The following is a 20405-nucleotide window of genomic DNA, read 5'->3' as shown; positions in this document are numbered from 1 at the left end:
TTTTGCTTGGACGAACGCACAGTGAAAGCTCACTTGCGCCATCTCCCAGGGGAAGAGCTAAAGCCACATGAATTCATTTGAGCAAAAACTGAAGCTTGGCCGTTCAGACTGCAAACACCATGCACTCAGAACTTATTTATCTATGAGAGAGCTTTTGCAATTTCATGTCATAATTCCCCGCTCCCTCTCGGTCAGGAGACTGACGGCCTGAGCAGAGCACAGGGGCACATCACGGGTGCCCAGCAGCGCCCCCTGCTGGCTGTTTTGTCAGCTTACCTCTGGGTCATCAGACGCCAGGAGGAGATGGGAAGAAAGGTCTGTGAATTCTGTCCTTGCCACTCTACCACTGGGCTACTATTGGTCATTTTCTCTACCCACTCATGCTCATCCAAGCTCGTGGCTTTAAACACCATCCATGCGCCCAGGCCTTTCCTGGACGACAGACTTACTTATCTACCACACACCAGAAAGCTCCGTTAGGATAGTGGATGCAAACCACGTGCTCCGAGACTCAGCACCTGCCCTTGCCAAGCCAGACTTCCTCTCCGGACTCTCCCCAACCCAGTGAGGGCAACGCCTTCATTTCTACATCCGGGAATTTGAGTCCTCACCCACTGGCCCCAGGTGATCCGCAGCCCTGTGACCTTACCTTTAAAATACACTCCGAGGCACTTGCTCCCAGTCACTACCTCAGCAGGAGCCACCACCTGCCTTTTCCTGAGCTACTAAGTTTCCTATTCAGCTTCCCGGGTTCTTGCCTCTCCGGTAGGCAAAGCCCTGCAAACGCCGAGGGCCAAGTGGCCTGATGCTTTTGTTTCTCTGGCTCTCCGGTCACTGGTCACTCGCAGTTCTGCCCAGGGTCTCTGCGATTGCCCTCTCCTCTGTTTGCAATGGAGCCCACCTGGATTAGCTCCAGATCCCGCCTGGGCTTCGGGTGCCACTCGGGCGTCATTCCCTCCAGAGGAATGCCCCGGGCACTTCAAGCATCTTCCTCAATACTGTATTGGGGTTCGCTAAAAGAACGGAACTGGCCGGGTGGTGGTGGTGCCGCACACCTTTAATCCCAGCACTTGGGAGGCAGAAGCAGGAGGATCTCTGTGAGTTCGAGGCCAGCCTGGTCTACAGAGTGAGTTCCAGGAAAGGTGCAAAGCTACACAGAGAGACCCTGTCTCAAAAAACAAAAATGAACAAACAAAAAAGAAGGGAACTGGGCCGGGCGGTGGTGGCGCACGCCTTTAATCCCAGCACTCGGGAGGCAGAGACAGGCGGATCTCTGTGAGTTCGAGGCCAGCCTGGGCTACCAAGTGAGTTCCAGGAAAGGCGCAAAGCTACACAGAGAAACCCTGTCTCGAAAAACCAAAAAAAAAAAAAAAAAAAAAAAAAAGAAGGGAACTGATAGAATCAGTGTGTGTGTGTGTGTGTGTGTGTGTGTGTGTGCGCGCGTGTGCGTGCGTGTGTGCATGCATGCATGCATGCATGCATGTGTGCATCTTACAGGCTGTGGTCTGGGTAGTCCAACGAGTGTACCACCCAAAAGAAAGGCCAAGAAACGTATAGTTGTTCCCTCCACGAGGCCAGATGTCTCAGCAATCCCACCCTGGTGCTGACGCCCCAGAGGATTCCCAGAGAGTCGCTGGTCCTCAGTCTATATTTGCATCCCGAAGAAGTCAGTTCTCTATGAACCAAAGACTGAGGGGCTCCCAGCTGGATCAGGCCCTCTGAATAGGTGAGACAGTTGATTGGCTTGATCAGTTTGGGAGGCATTTAGGCAGTGGGACCAAGTCCTGTGCTCATTCCATGAGTTGGCTGTTTGAAACCAGGAACTTATGCAGGGACACTTGGCTCAGTCTGGGAGGAAGGGACTGGACCTCCCTGGACTGAGTCTACCAAGTCGATCACAGTCCTCGGGGGAGGACTTGTCCTGGAGGAGATGGGAATGGAGGGTGGGCTGGGGGTAAGGGGAGGGCGTGGGAGGGGGGAGAATAGGGGAACCCATGGCTGATATGTAGAACTGAATGGTATTGTAAAATAAAAAATATATATCACAAAAAAAAAAAAAAAAAAAAGAAGTCAGTTCTCACACCAATGCCTGGGCAGCAGGACAGGTGAACGTGCCAGTGAGAGTGAGGGCGAGCAGCCACAGGTGACGCTTCCTTCTTCAGTGCCCTTTATATAAGCTGCCGCCAGAAGTGGCGGCCCAGATTTAAGGTGGGTCTTCCGACCTCATGGTCCAGTCAACAAAAGCTGCCTGAGGAGCACCTAGCTACTTGGTTTCTGGTTGATTCCGGGAGCAGTCAGGTTGACAACCGCAGTTAGCCACACACACACCCTTTCTCTCTGTTTTCACCCTGTCTTAGCACACGACCCGACTAGGGTAGTGTGTTCATGTGTCCTTTTCTGTCTTCACCAGCTAGCTCGTAAGTTCCATAAAAACAGAATTCTTCTGCCTTGTTCACTGTTATACTCCAGCCCCAGGAAGAGTAACGGGCACCCAGTAGGTCAACAACAAAAACCTAATGAGTGAACACCCCACTTTTTACTGTAGTCATTAAACCCGATTCGAGAATTCTAGGCTGTGTTTATTACTTGGTACCATAACAAAATACCTGAAAGCAGCCACTTCGGGAGAGAAAGAGGGTTTTATTGTTGCTTTTTTGTCCACAGTTTGAGAGTACAGTTCTCCACGGCAGGGGAGATAGGGTGTCAAGGGCGTGAGGTGGCTGATCGCATCTGCACTAATGCCGGCTCTCAGCTCCCTCCTCCCCTTTCCCTTCAGTCCGGGACCTCACTCCACAGACTGGTGCTGCCCACATGTAAGGCTGCTTCTTCCTACCCCAGTTATTCCAGTCCAGAAAGCCGATTACAGACATGCGCAGAGGTTTGTCTCCTGGGTGATCTAGATCCTGTCAGGGTGACAATCAGGATTAACCATTACATGGGACAACTAGGAACACGGGTTTTTAAATCAGACGAAGCAATGTTCAAACCCCAGTTATAAACTGGCATGGGAACACTGGGTAACTCTAAACCAAGGATGGACCTGGGTTAGTGTTGCGGTAACGCCCAAGCTACCACCACCCGTTCACCATGTCCGAGTGAGGGGCTGTGGATCAAAAAACAGAGACAAGAGACAGCGAGTCATTCGCCCCAGCAGAATGCTGAATGCTGAATGCCGTTTATTGAAAGAGGCAAGAAACCTTAAATACAGGCTTACAGCACAATGGAGGATCCCCAGAGGGCAGAAGTTCACTACCCAATGTTCTACATACTTGCATCTAAGCTGTTTACACCAAATGCAGGATACACCAACAAAGAACCTCTGGTGAGCGTTCAGGAGGAAGGAAACTGGCAGGGACTCAGCATAGGGAGGACATCTGGTCAAGGTCAGCAAGCAAGGCAACAGCTACCCAGAACGGGGGGGGGGGGGGGGGCGCGGGGGGGGGGGGCAGGGCCCTACAGGTTAGTGAGAGCATGATCAGGTCACCAACGGTGACAAATGTGCCATCTGATAACATTAACACATTCAAACCAAGGGCAACATGGGGAGTGTCTTAGGATTTCTGTTGCTGTGAAGAGACACCATGACCGCTGCAGCTCTTAAAAAGGAAAGCGTTTAATTGGGGCTGGCTTACAGTTCAGAGGAAGCCTGGCAGCATGCAGGCAGACATGGTGCTGGAGAAGAAGCTGAGCGTTCTACATCCGGATCAGCAGGCAGCAGGAAAAGGGAGAGAGAGAGAGAGAGACAGACAGACAGACAGACAGACAGACACTGGGCCTGTCTTGAGATTTGAAACCTCAAAGCCCACCCCCAGTGACACACTTCCTCCAACAAGTCCACACCCACTCCAACAAAACCACGCCTCCGAATAGTGCCACTTCCTATGGGCCTCTGGGGGCCATTTTCATTCCAGCCACCACCGGAAGGAGAAGGTTTATGTGGCTTATATTTCCAGGTCACAGGCCATCACTGAGAGAAGTCAGGGCAGGAATAAAGCAGAGCCCATGCACTTCCTGGCTCTCTAGCTCCTGGCTTCTGCTCAGCTGCCTGTCTTATCCAGCCCAAACCTACCTAGTGATGATACTGCCCTCAGTGGGCCAGGCTTTCCTACATCCGTCAGCAACAGAGAGGCAGGCCAATCTGATGGAGGCGGTTCCTGAACTGAGGCTCCCTCTCCCAGACGACTGGAGGTTGCGTCAAGCTGACAACAGAGACTAATCAGCACAGACCCCAGTTTAGCTGTGTGACTTTGAGCAAGGCACCGGGGTTTTAATGTCTTTAAAATGGGTACAATAATATACAAACCCCCCAAAAATATGTACTTTGAGATAAATGGAAATAAAAACACAACATTGTGAAAGTTAGTGCCTTCAGGGAAACCTTCAAGCTGTCCACACACATACACATACAGTCACTCACTCACTCACTACACACACACACACACACACACACACACACACACACACACACGTACGCGTGCACTCGCACACATGCACACACACCAGCACACCTTTTTAAAAAAAAAAAACCAACAACTTAGCATTCCACCTGAAGAAAATTGAAGAAAGAAAACTCAAAATTGGGCAGAAGGAAGGAACAAACAAGGATTACAGAAAGAGGAGAACAAGAAGAAGACAGCAACAGAGGGAAAAAAATCAATGAAACAAACCAATAAAATCAAAAGATCAACGATTGGGAAACATTCCATTCAACCCATCAAGAGAAAAGAGAAAATTCCAAGTACTAAGTCAGGCATGAAAAGGCACATTAGTCCTGAACTCACAACAAGACAGAGAATGACCAGAAAACAGTGCAAAGCACACGCGTGGACAAGCAGATAAACCAGATGAAAAGCACAACTTTGAAGAAGCAAACTACTGAACTGATTCAAGAAGAAAGAAAGCCTGAGTAAGCCTAGGGTGAATAAAGATGCTGTGTCTGTAATGGCGAGGATTTGAAGAATTACCATGAGTCCTCAGACATGCTTCCAGAAAACGGGAAAAGGTAACCCTCAACACAGTTCTCTCTCAGGAGCCGCTGGCAAGGGCTTCCCTGGTGGAATTAAGGCCTTTCGTAAGTGGGGCTCTGGCCCCACCCCACCCTGCGCGGGGTTTTAAGTTTAGCTATCAGTTCCATGTCGGGAAGAAGCCACACCCTTCTCTACTGCCCATTAGTTATTGCCTCTCTCTCCTGCCTGTACGCCCTCACCCTAAAAATTCCCACGTGGTGTCTTTCGTGAAAAACACATCAGCAGCCTTCATGCCTTCAGCTCCGGGGAGGAGAGGGGCATGTCTGCTTCATGTCTGCCTCTCTCTCCTGCCCTGGAAGCTGGGGGCTGTGGTTCCAGCACCTGCCTGGAGTCTCTTACCATCAGGACACAGCAGCTTTTGCTGAGAAGGGGGGGGGGGGAGTCATTCCTGAATTATGACCATTTCCAGAGCAGAATTTGATCATCTCACCGGGATCCTGATGGAGACGCCCCCTTTGTAAAGACAGCATTCGTAGGAAAACGAATCTAAAGAAGGAGGAGGAGGATGTTCCATTTCAGACATGAACAGAGAGTAAAGGGACCGAGCCGGCCCGTTCCTGTGCGCACACTCCACCTGCAGTCTGTCCCCTGGGCACCTGTCGGGACCTGGGCACCTGCCGGGAACCGATCCTGCCTCTGCCGTCCTCCCTGAGCCCCCTGGTGTTGATACTAAAAATGCGGAGAGGCTTCAAACACAACCCTTGTCCCTAAGGAGCTCAGGCATCCAGTGAGGAGAAGAGAGGCAGGGGACAAAGAAGGAGAAAGACCTGTCGCCTCTTGGACCTCCTCGGATGAAGGAAGTGAAACCCCAGGTGCTCCAGGTGGCCAAGAGCTTCGCCAAGGGGACCCTGCAAAGAGGGAGAGCGTTCCTGCAGGAGACACCAGGAAAGAACAGAGTGTGTGTGGAAAGTAGTGGGGGCAGGGAGAGGCGGGGGGGGGGGGCGGCGGGGGAGGGGGCACTGGGGATTTGTTTTTAATATACAGGGCAACACCTGGGTCTCTCTGTTCTGAGTCAGTCAGCAGGCCTCCACTTGGAGGCAGCCTAGATGACCGCTTCCCAAGTGGCTCACTTGTAAACTGGTAAGTTCTTGCTTATGATCAATAACCCCCCAAAACTCCAATCTGCCATCCACCCGGATCTCTGCAGGCCTTCAGAAGGTTCTGAAGGGCCTGACTGCTGGGCTTCCCGGCCTTACAGTGGCATTCCAACCTGACCTTGGGGTGGACAGACTCAAAGCACAGTTTCACAAGAAGCAAGGCCCTTTGTAGCCTAAGAGTGTTTTAAGAGCCTTTAACTTTGTCTTTTTGCCCTTGTGACGCTACAGCATAGTTTGCTCATGAAAATAAATGGGGTGTGGGGAGGGGGCGGGGGGGGGGGGGGAGGGACAGACCCACTCTCTTTGTTTCCTAATGTTTCTTTACTTGGTGTTGTGAAACGTAGCTAACAAACCAAGTTTAATGCTCTTGTGTTGGGCTCCCTCAAGGCTCCGCTAAGCGTGACAAATGAGCGGAGCATCACTTCTCGCTCCTCATCGGGAAGATAAAACATCGATATATTAAATTTTGTGTTTTAATCAAGTTTCCCCACATGAGGGCTTTAATTGGTGCTTTTTCTTTGGCCAATATGAGTTTCCATTTTCCAGCCAGATGCTGCCCTTGGCTTGAAGAGGTCGTGGAGACTGGCCAGTGAGTGGCATCCCAGCAGCCTCCACATGGCCTTACACAGTGGAAGAGCTGGGGTCCCATGCAGGCCCCCATCGTGTGCTCACCCCCCCCCCGGTCCCTCACAGATCAGGGAAGCAGGTCGCAGCTGCTGGAGTGGAGCCTCTCTCTGGCACAAATCTCTTAGGACACACCAAGGATTACAAATCCCCTTCCTGTCTCAGCAGCGTGTGGAAAGATCTGAGATGAGAGACATTCTGTCCTTTTATCTTCAAAGCTTGAGAGGTCTTGGGTCTAAGAGGAAATAGGTTATTTGGGCTGAAAAAGACAATTAGGTTTGGGTAGTTTAAACACAGAGCCAAGCTCCCCCTACCCCCACCCCCAAATTAAAACCAAACAACTTTTTGCCTCATAAGAAACCCAAGTTTGTCAATCTGCTCTTAGCTCAGGAATGCTGCCTAGAAATCAGACATTTTCTGTTGGGAATGCCAACACCAAGGTACAAAAGGCTGCTGGGAGGGTGGGAGAGAGGTCCAGGGGATGCAGTCTGAGCTCCTACAGCCTTATTAGAAGTTGAGACGAAAAGGTTAGGGAAACAGTTTGGAATAGGACCATGAACCAAGAGACATCAAGCAGATACTCCAAATTTATCTTTCTTTCTCTCTCTCTCTCTCTCTCTCTCTCTCACACACACACACACACACACACACACACACACACACACACACACATCCTGCAAGCCTATCAATGTTTGCAAAGGTCGTTTGACTACTAAGCCTCTCAGGCCTGATGGGTGAGGTTTGCAAACGTGATTTAAAATGTTATTATTAGGTTATCAAATGGCTTTATTTGTGGGCTCCTTTGTTTGACGCAGAGTCTCACGCTGTAGCCCAAGCCGGGTTCTAACTCTCAATTCTCCTGCCTCAGCCTCTCTAGTGCTACGATCGTCCAGTGTGCCGGTTAGTTTCTGTCGGCTCGACACAAACCAGAGACGCCTGGGAAGCGGGAACCTCAGCCGAGGAACTGCCTCCATCAGATCGGCCTGTGGGGTGTTTCCTTGACTGCTGACTTACAGAGGAGGGCCTAGCCCACTCTGAGGGCTGCCAGCCCGGTGCAGGCGGACTGAACAAAGCGGGGGGAATAAGCAGCAAGCAGTTTTCCTCTGTCATCTCTGCTTCAGTTGCGGCTTTGCATCCCTGCCTGACTTCCGGTCCCCGCCTGACTTCTGGTCCCGCCTGACTTCCGGTCCCTGCCTGACTTCCCCTGATGATGGGCTGTAAGCCGGAGGTAGGCTCTTGGTCGTGGTGCTCACCACAGCGATGGGAACCTCACTGGACACTTGATTTAAATGACTTTCTCTAGTCAAGGCATCTGGACTCCTGAGCCCCAGTTTCTCCATCCAGGCAACAGATTAAACAATTACCTTGCAAACAAATCCCTGTAGGAAGGACTGTTGATAAGGATCGACAAGGGGAGCACACCAGCCCCCAGTGTCCGGCACTCATGGCCACAGCTTCTTGTTTATAGTACCAGCTAGATTTTGTCAACTTGACGCAAACCAAGGTTACCCGGGAGGTCGGAACCTCAACTGAAGGTTGCCTCCATCAGACTGGCCTGCACACAAGTCTGTGGGGGCATTTTCTTGAATGCTAACTGATGGGGGGGCCAGGCAGTCCCTGGGCAGGTGGTGCCACGTTGTGTAATAAAGCAAGAGGAGTGAGCCGTGGAGACACAAGCCAGTGAACAGCACACACACACACACACACACACACACACACACACACACACACACCCGTAGTCCCTGCCCCGGCTTTCCTGGATGACGGACCAGGATCTGGATGTATGTAAGCCAAGCAAACCCTCTTCTCCCCAAGTTGTTTTTAGTCCCACTGTTTATCACAGCAACAGAAAGCCAATTAGGACATTTATGATCTGTATGAAAATACTGTATGCCAAAGAATGAATGCCAGCGCTCCTTTAAGAAGGAATGCTTCTGTGTACAAGCACATTTCCTTTAAAATATTACCCATACCATCCAGTCTCTCTGGATATTTTAAGGTTACGGCTTTGTTGGGGTGGGGTCATGAAATCTGCATGCACAGCTGTTTTGAAAGTTATTATAAATGTCCTGGAACTTCATGATTAAAGGGTACCTTTTATAATTCATTATGTAATAAGACAGAAGCCAGAGTATGAAATTATTCCCGGAAAATCATTAATAGGAAATGTCATCTCCTTCTCTCCTTCCAGAGAATGATGCGGGCGAGGAAAATAAGCGGTTTTTTTTTTTTTTTTAATAAGTAGCGGGCTGGGGAGACGACTCAGTCAACGAGGCGCTTGCTGCACAAGCATCTGAATCCAGAACTGGTTGTGGGGCACAGGTCTCAATCTCAGAACCAGGAAAGTGGAAACAGACAGATCTCTGGAGCTCACTGGACAGACGGCCTAGCCAAACGGATGTGATCTGAGTTCGGTAAGAGACCCTGTCTCAAAAAATAAGGTTAGACACATGTGTACCCAACCCCCACGGCTACATACAAACACGTACCACATACATCACCAGCAGCAACGAAAGAAACAAAGAAAGGAAGGAAGGAAGGAAGGAAGGAAGGAAGGAAGAAAGAAAGAAAGAAAGAAAGAAAGAAAGAAAGAAAGAAAGAAAGAAAGAGAGAGAGAGAGAGAGAGAGAGAGAGAGAAAGAAAGAAAAAGAAAGAAAGGAGAAAAAGGAAAAGGAAGGAAAGACTACAAGCTGCATGTGGTGGGGATATACCGTTAATTTTTTAAAAAGAGTGCATAAAATATTTGCTAATTGGTTTTATTGCTTCGGTTAGGTTTTTTGAGAGAGGCATAACATATCTGTTTATTGATTTTTATTGCTTTGGTTGTTTTTGTTTGTTTGTGTTTTGTTTTAAGGCGGGTTCCCACATTGTAGCTAGATCGGCCTTGAACTCTCAGTAACCCTAAATCTCCCCAGTGTGTGGATTCTGATGTGAACTACCACACCCAGTCCAGTGGAGAAGAGCTCTGGCTTCTCTGGAGGGGGTGGCGAGGAGGTCCCATCCCCAGCACCCACGGGATGGCTGACTATTGTCTGTCACTTCAGCTCAGGGGGTCTGACGCTTTTCTGGCCTCTGCAGTCACCACAAGTGTGTGGTGCACACACATACATTCATCCAAACACTCGCACATGTAAAAATACAGTTTTTTAAAAGAAGTGGTAGATTCGTTTCCATTGTGCAGAAATGGAATTAGATGGTGAATCTGAGTGTTCTTTTTCACAGCACGTGATCGGTGGAATGCAGTCCTGTGGAGGAAATGTGCACCCTCACTTCCAAGGGCCAAACAAGAAGAGGGGGCAGTCAGCTGTGTGGGAACACGGTCCAAGAAGGGAGTCGCGTGAGGTGAGAAAACTCTAAGAAGAAAAGACAAGAGTCTTGGGAACCTCACTTTCTTCAAAAACACAGAGTAATTCTTGGAGTTGCTTCCATGGTCTTCCCAGGTGCGGCAGATAGGAGTGAGTTCTTTCTACATCATTCATCACAACTGCCCTTGTTTTTTGTTTATATGCCTCTGTGGGAAAACATGTTTGCCACAAGGACAGGATGTGCAGCTTGTCCTTGTGATTGTATGCCTCCTTACTCATTTTTCTTAACCCTCAGAGTATAAATTGTCTGATGCTCTGAATAAAGTTGGCTATTGCATGAGACTTTAGTCCACTTCATGTTTAGGCTCCCTTCTCCTAGGTCCCACTGCCTCTATAGCTGTAAACAAGCTGACCCTTGGGATCTTTCTAGAAACTGGCTTTCATCAAGTACTCATTTACCCAACAGGGGCTCCAGAAAAGGTGAGATAACCATAGATGAAGGCTGACCTGTGGGCATTCTGGGAGCGGAAGGATACAGTTGGATCCCCAGGCAAGAGAAGGCCCGAGGTGTGTTTTAATGCTGCTTCTTTAAAATGCTGAGCTTCGGGGGCCTGGGGTTGGTTTCCTTGTTTGTTTGTCTGTTTGTTGTTTATTGAGATGGGATCTCACTGTGTTGCCCAGTTGACCTTGAACTCACGGGCTCCCTTCCTCCCATAGTGTCCCAAGTAGCTGGGACTACAAGTCCAATCACCGAGCCCTGTTTTAAAACGCTGGGTTCTCTGCACTCAAGCAGCAGAGGCAGGAGGCTCTCCATGAGTTCAAGACCCCCTTGGTCCACATAGCAAGTTCCAGGCCACCTGGGGCTGTCCCCAAACTAAAACAAAGAACTACTAGACTGTGAAGAGCCTGACAAGACGAAGTAGTGACAAACACAGGCTGGGCCACTAACCTGCTCCTGGGATCTGTCACCATACACGGGGTGCTACAGGGAACTGTCACAGCCGGTAGTATTGGGCAACGTGGGCTCGAAGTTCATACCGAGTGACCGCTTTGCTGGCTTTGGACAGCCCACCAGGTATGTGGCTGTTCCCTGAGACTGTCATGGCGTGAGCAAGGAAGAGTGGGCTATCCAAAGCCACGTTTTCTGAGCCAGAATTTGTGTTTGGCTGATCACGACGTCATGCTTCCTACAATGTTACTAAAGTCGGAAGGTCAAAAGGTATGGCTAACGCAGCTGGAGCTGTGCCACTTGGAGCTGAACTTGCTCTCTTGTGATCCGTCCGGCCCCATCTTACCCGTACCCCAGGCATCGCAATCAGTCAGACCGGCAAGATGGACCATCGAGTCCTCCCAACCCCAGCCCCTGGCCAGCAAGAGTTATTTCCTTTCTTTCTTCTTCTATTATTACTATTGTACCCTGGCATGTTGTTGGTTGTTTTTGCTCTTTTGGGGGGCCGGCCACCCAATTCCCAAATAAATCATTTTTTTTCTTTTTTTAAATTTTTTTATTTATGGACACTGGTATTTTGCCTGCATGTGTATCTGTATGAAGGTGTCAAGTACCCCAGAACTTGAGTTACAGAGAGTTGTAAACTGCCATGTGGGTGCTGGAATCGAACCTGGGTCCTCTGGAAGAGCAGCCAGTGCTTTTAACTGCTGAGCCATTTCTCCAGCCCCTGAAGATGCATTCTTAATTATAAATGCCCGGCCTTAGCTTGGCTTATTTCTAGTCAGCTTTTCTTAACTTAAATGATCCCATCTACCTTTGCCTCTGGGCTTTTTCCTTTTCTCACTTCTGTAATCTTAGTTTCACTCTTACTCCATGACTGGCTGGGCAGCTGGGTGGCTGTGCAGCTGTGCAGCTGGGTGGCTGGGTGGCTGGGTGGCTTGCCCCTAGCATCCTCCTCTCCTTGTTTTCTTGCTCTTTCTTCTTTTCCTCCCAGAGTTCTCCTTCTATTTATTCTCTCTGCCTGCCAGCCCCGCCTATCCTTTCTCCTGCCTTGCTATTGACTGTTCAGTTCTTTATTAAATCATCAGGTGTTTTAGACAGGCACAGTAACACAGCTTCACAGAGTTAAACAAATGCAACATAAAAGAATGCAACACATCTTTGCATCATTAAACAAATATTCCACGGCATAAACAAATGTAACACATCTTCCACTAACATTCTGCAACACTGGCTGGCCTTGAGCTCATAGAGACCTCCCTGCCTCAGCCTCTAGAGTGCTGAGAGTCAAGGAATGTGCCACCACACTCAGCCACAGTGGTGACTCTAGCCACCACAGTCACATTTCACGCTGTGCCTGCGAAACTTATTTATGGACCCGCCTGTCCTGCCATGAGCTCCTGGAGGGCTGGGTCCGGGTTTCTGCGGCTTTAGGATGTGAAATGCCTGCCACAGAGAGGCCACCTAATAAATGCTTAATTAATTAAATCAAATATAAATGCCTAACTAAGTAATGAATTACAATGGGTAATTACACACTGCCGGAGAATCGGGATGACCTGGAAACCCTGTGTGAGAGAAGCTCCCTTTAGCTGGGTCTGGCCTACTCTAGGGTCAGGTCAGTGTGATTTAACTGCAGACCCTTGTCACGTGACCTCCCAGAGCTCTGCCTTTTCTAGTTCCTAGCTGTCCCCTGGAAGGGCCCCAGTGTCCTCCCCAGGGCACAGGCTGCCTCCCAGGATGCAAGCTGATGTCTCTGTGGAGCCTGTGAGCTAAGGGCGCAGCCCTGTGGAGGACACTCCCTGAGCTTTACCAGAGATGCTGGGCTACTGGACCAATCAGAGCAAGTCAGTTTTCTCTCAGGGCTGGACTAACTTCAGGGTTAGGGTGAGCCCCTGGGGACTGCTGGGAGCCCTGGGTGCTGCTCCCCCAGCTCTCACTGCTTCCTGCCCTCAGCCCTAGCCTGCGCTTCACACCTCTGCAGATGTTCCCCTCCTGCAATCACACACACACACACACACACACACACACACTCACACACACTCACACACACACTCACACATGCACACACTCACACACTCGTACATACACGCACATTCATACACACCTACACACATTCATACACACACACATAAATACACACATATACACACACCTACATACATACACACACATAAATACACACATCTGCACACACACACACACTCGTACATAGTCATACATGCACGCACACTCACACACACCTATACATATGCATACACACACATACACATATGTACACACAAAAACATACACACACACACACACACACACACACACCTGTCAATGTGGAAACTGGGTTCAGGTCTCAGTTTCCTGGGGACACGTTCTTTGACTCTCTTTCCCACTGCCCGTGGTTCCCAGAAGTTCTGTCCAGCCTTCCTGGCTTCCGTCCCAGAGCCCACCACTCCACAGTGACCCAGGACACTCAGGATAAGGAACAGGTTCTTTCAGTGTCACACAGGCCCCCCCAGAGCCTGCCCAGAGGCAGTGGTCAGTACACAGTGCAGCCAGCACTTGGAGGAGGGCTGTGTGGCCCCGCCAAGTCTAGGTCATCCAGGAAGCAAGGATGGCAGCCAGGGACTCCGCTTTCCAGATGTGGTGGCCACCTGCTGTGGCCTCCGGTCCTCTCTGGGGACGGACACGTGTCCATTCTCCAAGACAACAGACAGCTTTGGAGCATTTCTTTCCCCGCTTCAGCTAGAGAAAGGAAAGCCAGAAGCCTGAGAACTAGGTAAATGAAGATCTCCCCTGCAAGGACACCAGCACGCTTGGCTAAGAGGACAGGATGGTTCATCCCAGGAAACAGGGAGCTCAGTGCTGTGACGGTGGCAGCCGGCAGCGTAGAAGAGGGTCCGAGCAAAGGTCCCCGCGGACCTGACAAAGGGAAATGAAGAGCTGGACAGCAGGACACCGACCTTTTCACAGCGTGCCTTCCATTAAAGGTTGTTCAGGTGCCATTTGCTTCCGAACCTCTGCTAAGTCCGACCGTTTCAGAGAAGTTATCTTTCAGGTCTTAGAAGAGCATCCAAAGCCCTCCGCTCCCACCGTGATCCATTCATTTTAGCCGTACCGGGCTGGGTGCTCACAACATGCCGCGCAGGGGGACACCATAATGGCATTCCTCAGATCACACAAAAACCCTCACAGATCCTAGTTGGCCTCTTCAGGGTCAACTTGGGAAATGTAAACACCGTTGCTTACCATGTACTCCGCTGTGCTCTAAACACGCTCTCTGTACCGGGTTATCTGATGTTCCCTGGCCCCAGACAGTGACATGAGATGGCAGGGAGACAGCTGAAGTGAGGCCAAGTCATATATTATGAAAAAGACAAGCCACACCGGGTCTCTGGGACTTCTGCTGGCAGTTGGAGGGAGCTAGTGCCGATCAAAGAGGGGCTGGCTGAGCAAAGGGGTGGCGGGTCTTTACTGCATTTCTGGGGTGGGCTAGCCTTTGGTAATTATTCACTGGCCATAGGTATCGCTTCAAATGAGCTTTTCTTTTGTGCAGGCTGTGTTAATTACTTTTCTGCTGTGATAAAGCACAGAGACCAAGGCAACTTACAGAAAAGGGAGTTTATTTGGGGCTTATGGTCCCAGAGTGATAAGATGTCATCATGGTGGGAGACAGGGCATGCAGCAGGCAGGGCATGCAGTAGGGATGGCATGCAGCAGGCAGGGCATGCAGCAGGCAGGGTGGGCAGCAGGCAGGGCATGCAGCAGGCAGGGCATGCAGTAGGGATGGCAGGCAGCAGGCAGGGCATGCAGCAGGCAGGGCAGGTAGCAGGCATGGCGGGCAGCAGGCAGGGCAGGCAGCAGGCAGGGCATGCAGCAGGCAGGGCAGGCAGCAGACAGGGCATGCAGCAGGCAGGGCATGCAGCAGGCAGGACATGCAGCAGGCAGGGCAGGTAGCAGGGATGGCATGCAGGAGCAGGAAGCTGAGCTCACATCCTCAACCACAAGCACAGTGCAGAGAAACAGACTGGAAGTGGGGTGCAGCTTTACGCTCCCACATCCCACCCCAGTGACGTACTTCCTCCAGCAAGGCCACACCGCCTAAACCTGCCCAAATAGCACCACACACTAAGGCCCAAGTATTCAATACCATGTCCTGTGGGGACGTTTGGCATTTAAATCGCCTCACAAGCACCCCGGCATTGCAGGCAGAGACAACCCAGAGCCTGCCGAGTTACATCATCTTGCAGAACCCTCAGGCCTCTGGGATGGTCTGAGCCTGAAAAGGCTCAGTGACTGTAGGTGCCTGAGCTCTGAGAAAGCTCAAGGTTGGGGTAGGAGAAATCTATCAGTCTCACCGGCCAAAGGAGAGACAACTCCGTGAGTCTCCTTGGCCAACAGCCCAACTCTGCGTGTCTTGGACAAAACATCCCTTAAATGACCAACATGTCTACATGCAGACCCGGGGAGACTCTGACCCATGCGCTAGGACTGTGAAGGAGACAGGCACAGTATGACAAGACTTCATCCCATGTCAGTCACCCGTCGGGTATCTGTGAGCTAAAATGAAGTTACTGTTTTCAGCAGAAGGAGGCCGCCAGAGTTTGCCAGGCAATCTGAGCACACGCCATCACTGCCCACAGGCCATCACTGCCCACAGGCCATCACTGCCCACAGGCCATCACTGCCCACAGGCCATCACTGCCCACAGGCCATCACTGCCCACAGGTCATCACTGCCCACAGGTCATCACTGCCCACAGGCCATCACTGCCCACAGGTCATCACTGCCCACACGTCATCACTGCCCACAGGTCATCACTGCCCACAGGCCATCACTGCCCACAGGTCATCACTGCCCACAGGCCATCACTGCCCACAGGTCATCACTGCCCACAGGTCATCACTGCCCACAGGTCATCACTGCCCACAGGCCATCACTGCCCACAGGTCATCACTGCCCACAGGCGCGGCCTCCAGCAGGCTGCTGGGAAGACGGTGGCCTTCGCGGCAGGGAGTTTGAAGTTAACGAGAACAATCCAAGCTGGAAGACTTGCGTAGGTTTGTCTGGTGACAATTCTCCCTTGTCATTTGTGCAGCCATCTTGAACCCCATCGATTTTCGCTTGGCTTGGTTACAGGAGCTCCCACTTGGCAAGTAAGAGTCTGGCCTCATGGCCTGATGGCGTGATTTCTGACAAAGCTGTTTACAGGGCCCAGAGCTGATCTGCTTTCTGTTCCTTCCTGTTGCTCCCTACCTGTCTCTCCATTAAGAGCCCAATTTTAGGCTTGGTGTGGTGGCACTCGCCTTTAATCCAGCATTTGGGATGCGGAGGCAGGCGGATCTCTATGAGTTGGAAATCAGCTTAGTCTACATGGGCAGTTTTCAACCTGTGGATCGTAACTTCCACAGGAGTTGCGTATCAGATATTTGCATTATGATTCATAACAGTACCAAAATTAGTTACGAAGTAACAATAAAATCATTTATGGCTGGGGTCACCACAACACGAGGAACTGTATTAAAGGGTCCCCGCATTGGGAAGGTGGAGAAGCACTGGCCTGTACAGTTTCAGGTCAGCCAGGACTGCAAAGTGAGAGCCTGGCTCAAACACAATAATAACCCAACACTTTAGAGAGCGCGATGCAGCAGATCGGCTCACTGATTTGCCCTGGTCACTCGGGGAGAAAGGGGTGAGGCTGAGGATGAACAGGGCAGCAGCTAGGCTCCCCCCTCTGCCCCTCAGGGTAAGGACCACATAGAAAGACACGAAGGTCGGAAAGGGTCATGGCCCCGTCTTCTGGGGCTGCATAAAGGCTAAATTGGATTCTGGGGTGACCACGGCTGAGCGAGGATGAGTGACAAGAAGAAATGATGGAAGGAGGGGGCAGGGGCATCCAGTGATGACCCAGGTCTAAGAGCAGCTGGTGACCAAGGACAGCGGGGCAGCCAGCATCGATGGACCCAATGGGGTGTCAAGGGCACATATCACCATCTGAGGCTGGAATGTCCCTCACAGCCTTACGCTCGAGTACCCCGGCACCAGCAGGTGGAGCTGTTTTAGGGTCCGAAGGCCACAAGAGACATCGTGACTTTGGAAGTCACACTCACTTCCGGCCAGAGTCTTCCTCTCTACTTCTGGTCCTGTCTGCCACAGAGGAGCCACGCCACACCACGCTCCCACCACGCCACACCACATCTGCCCCGCCATGATGGGCTGCACCCTCTGGTACCATGATCCATTAAGTAAATTCTATCACAGCAATGATAAAAAAGAAGAAGAAGGCCGGGCGGTGGTGGCGCACGCCTTTAATCCCAGCACTCGGGAGGCAGAGGCAGGCGGATCTTTGTGAGTTCGAGGCCAGCCTGGGCTACCAAGTGAGTTCCAGGAAAGGCGCAAAGCTACACAGAGAAACCCTGTCTCGAAAAACCAAAAAAAAAAAGAAGAAGAAGAATAACTAAATATAGTAGATGGGACACGTGGAAGGCACGGGAAACCCCAAAGCTGAAGGGCTTGACTAACGTGTGAGCCAGTACAGGGCCCAGGGAGCCCTGGGTGATGAGCAAGGTGACATCCCACGTGGACAGGCGTGGGAGGCCCCAGCATGGACTCCTGATGCAGGACAGATGCAGCCACCCGAGGCCACAGGGTGAGGCTGGCCAGGAAGGGGAGGCCTGGCCTTGGGGAGGGAGCGTCTGGGGGAGATGACTTCAGAGGTCTAAGCCCCATAGAAAGCTGAACCAGGATGGACTCACGGACCTGTGTGGTGAGGAAACGTTGCTGGGGTCGGGGTGGGGCGCTCTGTGTCCCTTCTGGACTGGGAAGCTGGGGTCCAGCACTCTGCCTAAACATCCCGGAGGGAAACTTCCTTCTGCAGTCACACCTGCCATGCTCTGGCCTCACCAGCTGGCCTCTTCTGCAGTCTGTGCACAGTCTGTGCTCAGGGTCACTTGAGTCACGAGCCTAATGCCACATCCCACCACGGCCTGCAAATTTGGGGGCACTGAACAGTAACATAACTACAGAGTGAGAACAAAGAAATCACGACCAGCATCCAGGAATCTCATGTCACCGTTATTTTCCAAATAAACAATTTCCTCTGCCTCCAACCACGACCCAGACCAGTGTGACCGGGGAAGCTTTCTATGTATTCCTAGCCAGGCGCTCAGATTTACATCCCATTGTGACAGGGACCTCTCACTGAACTTCAACGCACGCTTAATCAAATGGTCGACTGGTTGACCCTGGTGTGTCTTGAAGTGGGGTTATTTATGGATATGCTTTCTTGGGTAGGGTCACCGGGAGGCCTAATCTGCATATGGCTCTCAGAGGAGCTGGGCAGTTATTTGCATAAGAACTCAGTTGTTAGTCTGAATACCCAGCAGCCCGGTCACTCCCCCTCTGAGCTCTGCCCCAGGGAGAAGGGATATGTTGCTTGTAAGTCAGGAGACAACTACAATCTACTCCCACCACCTTTAGATAAAGCCATATCCTGAGCATTTCATGGGGCAGGCAGTATGAGAGAATAAGGCCCTTGTGACCACAAAAACTCAGAGTCCAAAGAGGAAGAGAAATACCATCAAAACAGAGCAGCAGGTGCCGGAGAGATGGTTCAGTGGTTAAGAGCACTGGCTGCTCTGGCAGAGAACTCAGGTTCAATTCCCAGCACCGACATGGGAGACTCACCGCCACATGGAACTCCAGTTTCCAGGGGATCAGACGCCCTCTTCTGGCCACCCTGAGCACTGCATGAGCCTAGTACATACTATGCAGGCAAAACACTCATACACGTAAACTAATAATTCTTTTTTAAAAACAGAGCAGCAGTTTCTCTTGTCTTCTTGGCTTATGTTTTTCCGGTGTCTTGAGCCTTCAAATGTTATGAAAAGCCCACTTTGCGTCCAGTAATTTTCTTTGCTCTGGTCTCTTTATTATAGTAACAGAGCCCCTCTTATCTCTTTAAAATCAACGTTTACATAGAATATCTATAAATAGAGACCATCCCTTAGCCCAGGGGTTCTCAATCTGTGGGTCATGACCCTCTTGGGTCGAACAACCCTTTCACAGGGCGGCATATCAGATTTCCTGCACATCAGATCTTTACATCACAATTTGTAACAGTAGCAAAATCGCAGTTATGAAGTAACAATAAAAATGATTTTACGATGGGGGGGGTCACCACACCGTGAGGAACTGTACTAAAGGGTCGCAGCATTAGGAAGGCTAAGAACCACTGCCTTAGAGCTGTTCTGGAAGCCAGTTTGCTGGCTAGACATTTTTCTCCTGGGTGTGTCTGCCAATGTGTTTATTACCCTTCCCCTTCCACCGTGGAAAGGAATTTCTGCTGCCCGTGGAATTTGTGGTAAGCCACTCTTTTCTTTCAGATTTTTTTTTTTTTACATTTTCATTTATGTGCATGTAGGTATGTGCATGTACAGTACTCATGAAGGCCAGAAGAGGGCACCAGATGCCGCCCTGGAGCTGGAGTTACAGGCATTTGTGAGCCAGCTAACTGAGTGCTGGGAACCAGACCTGGGTTCTCCGCAAAAGCCATGAGCGCTCTTAACTGCTGAACCATCTCTCCAGCCTTGGTCTTTTCTTTCGATACCTGAAAAGGCTTACAAGCTTCTCCTGGTGTGATTTCAGATGGAAAGTCCCCGGCCACGTAAACCCGAGCTCCCCTATAAGGAAGGGAGGGATCTCTGCAGGCACCTCCCGCTCAAAAACGCCGTTTTCTTTTTGTTTTGGTTTCTAGTCTACGGCTTTAAAAAGCTTAGTGCTGCTGTGTTTTGGACTGGGTTGCACATCGTTTGGGTTTATCTGTCTTGCCTCTCTCTAAGCCTCTCCAGATTTCTTTCTGGACTCCATGAATACCTTGCTAGGAAACAGAGGACCATCCATTCACACTGCCTCACTGTTTCCAAGGGTGAGTATGAGCTCAGTCTTCCCCCCCGCCCCCGTTCCCGTTGACATCGCTCACGCCGCTGCCTGCTGCAGGGTTAGGACAGGTGCTCAGCTCCTTCCTCGGCCTCTGACACCGCAGAAATGGAAGAGCAGTCAGCGCGCACATCCTTCTGCCTCTCTGGTAACAGCTAAATGTACAGCTCGGGTAGCCCCTTATTATGGCCTCCCATAGGCGCGTGTGCTGGACATCAGGTACCAGCTGAGAGCACTGTTGGAAAGGTCTTGAAACCTTTAGGAGGTGGGGTCCGGCAGGTGAAGGAGGGTCACGGGGTGAAGTGGGGGTCATGAGGTGAGGGGGAGTCATGGGGGCTGGCCCTTTGAGAGTTACACCCCACTTCTCTTCCTGATCGCCATATATGTGAATGAACTGGGCTGCAAGTTATCGCTGCTGCCACGGACTTACCGGCATCCGCGGCCACGCCTCCTCCACCGTGGTGGACTATAC

At 50.9% G+C, this 20405-nt stretch overlaps 1 long non-coding RNA gene across 1 annotated transcript; it reads left to right on the top strand.

The window, feature by feature from the left end:
* The first annotated feature begins 7937 nt into the window (after positions 1 to 7937).
* LOC121825364 (uncharacterized) lies at positions 7938 to 11468 on the top strand. Its single transcript, XR_013047531.1, has 3 exons — positions 7938 to 9162; positions 9971 to 10090; positions 10520 to 11468. It is a non-coding gene; the product is annotated as an uncharacterized LOC121825364 (long non-coding RNA).
* Positions 11469 to 20405: the final 8937 nt, after the last annotated feature.

This window comes from Peromyscus maniculatus, chromosome 23 (assembly GCF_049852395.1).
Source record: "Peromyscus maniculatus bairdii isolate BWxNUB_F1_BW_parent chromosome 23, HU_Pman_BW_mat_3.1, whole genome shotgun sequence".
Classification (NCBI taxonomy): domain Eukaryota; kingdom Metazoa; phylum Chordata; class Mammalia; order Rodentia; family Cricetidae; genus Peromyscus; species Peromyscus maniculatus.
Note: the sequence above shows the minus strand (reverse complement) of the source record. Positions and strands in the feature narration are given on the sequence as shown.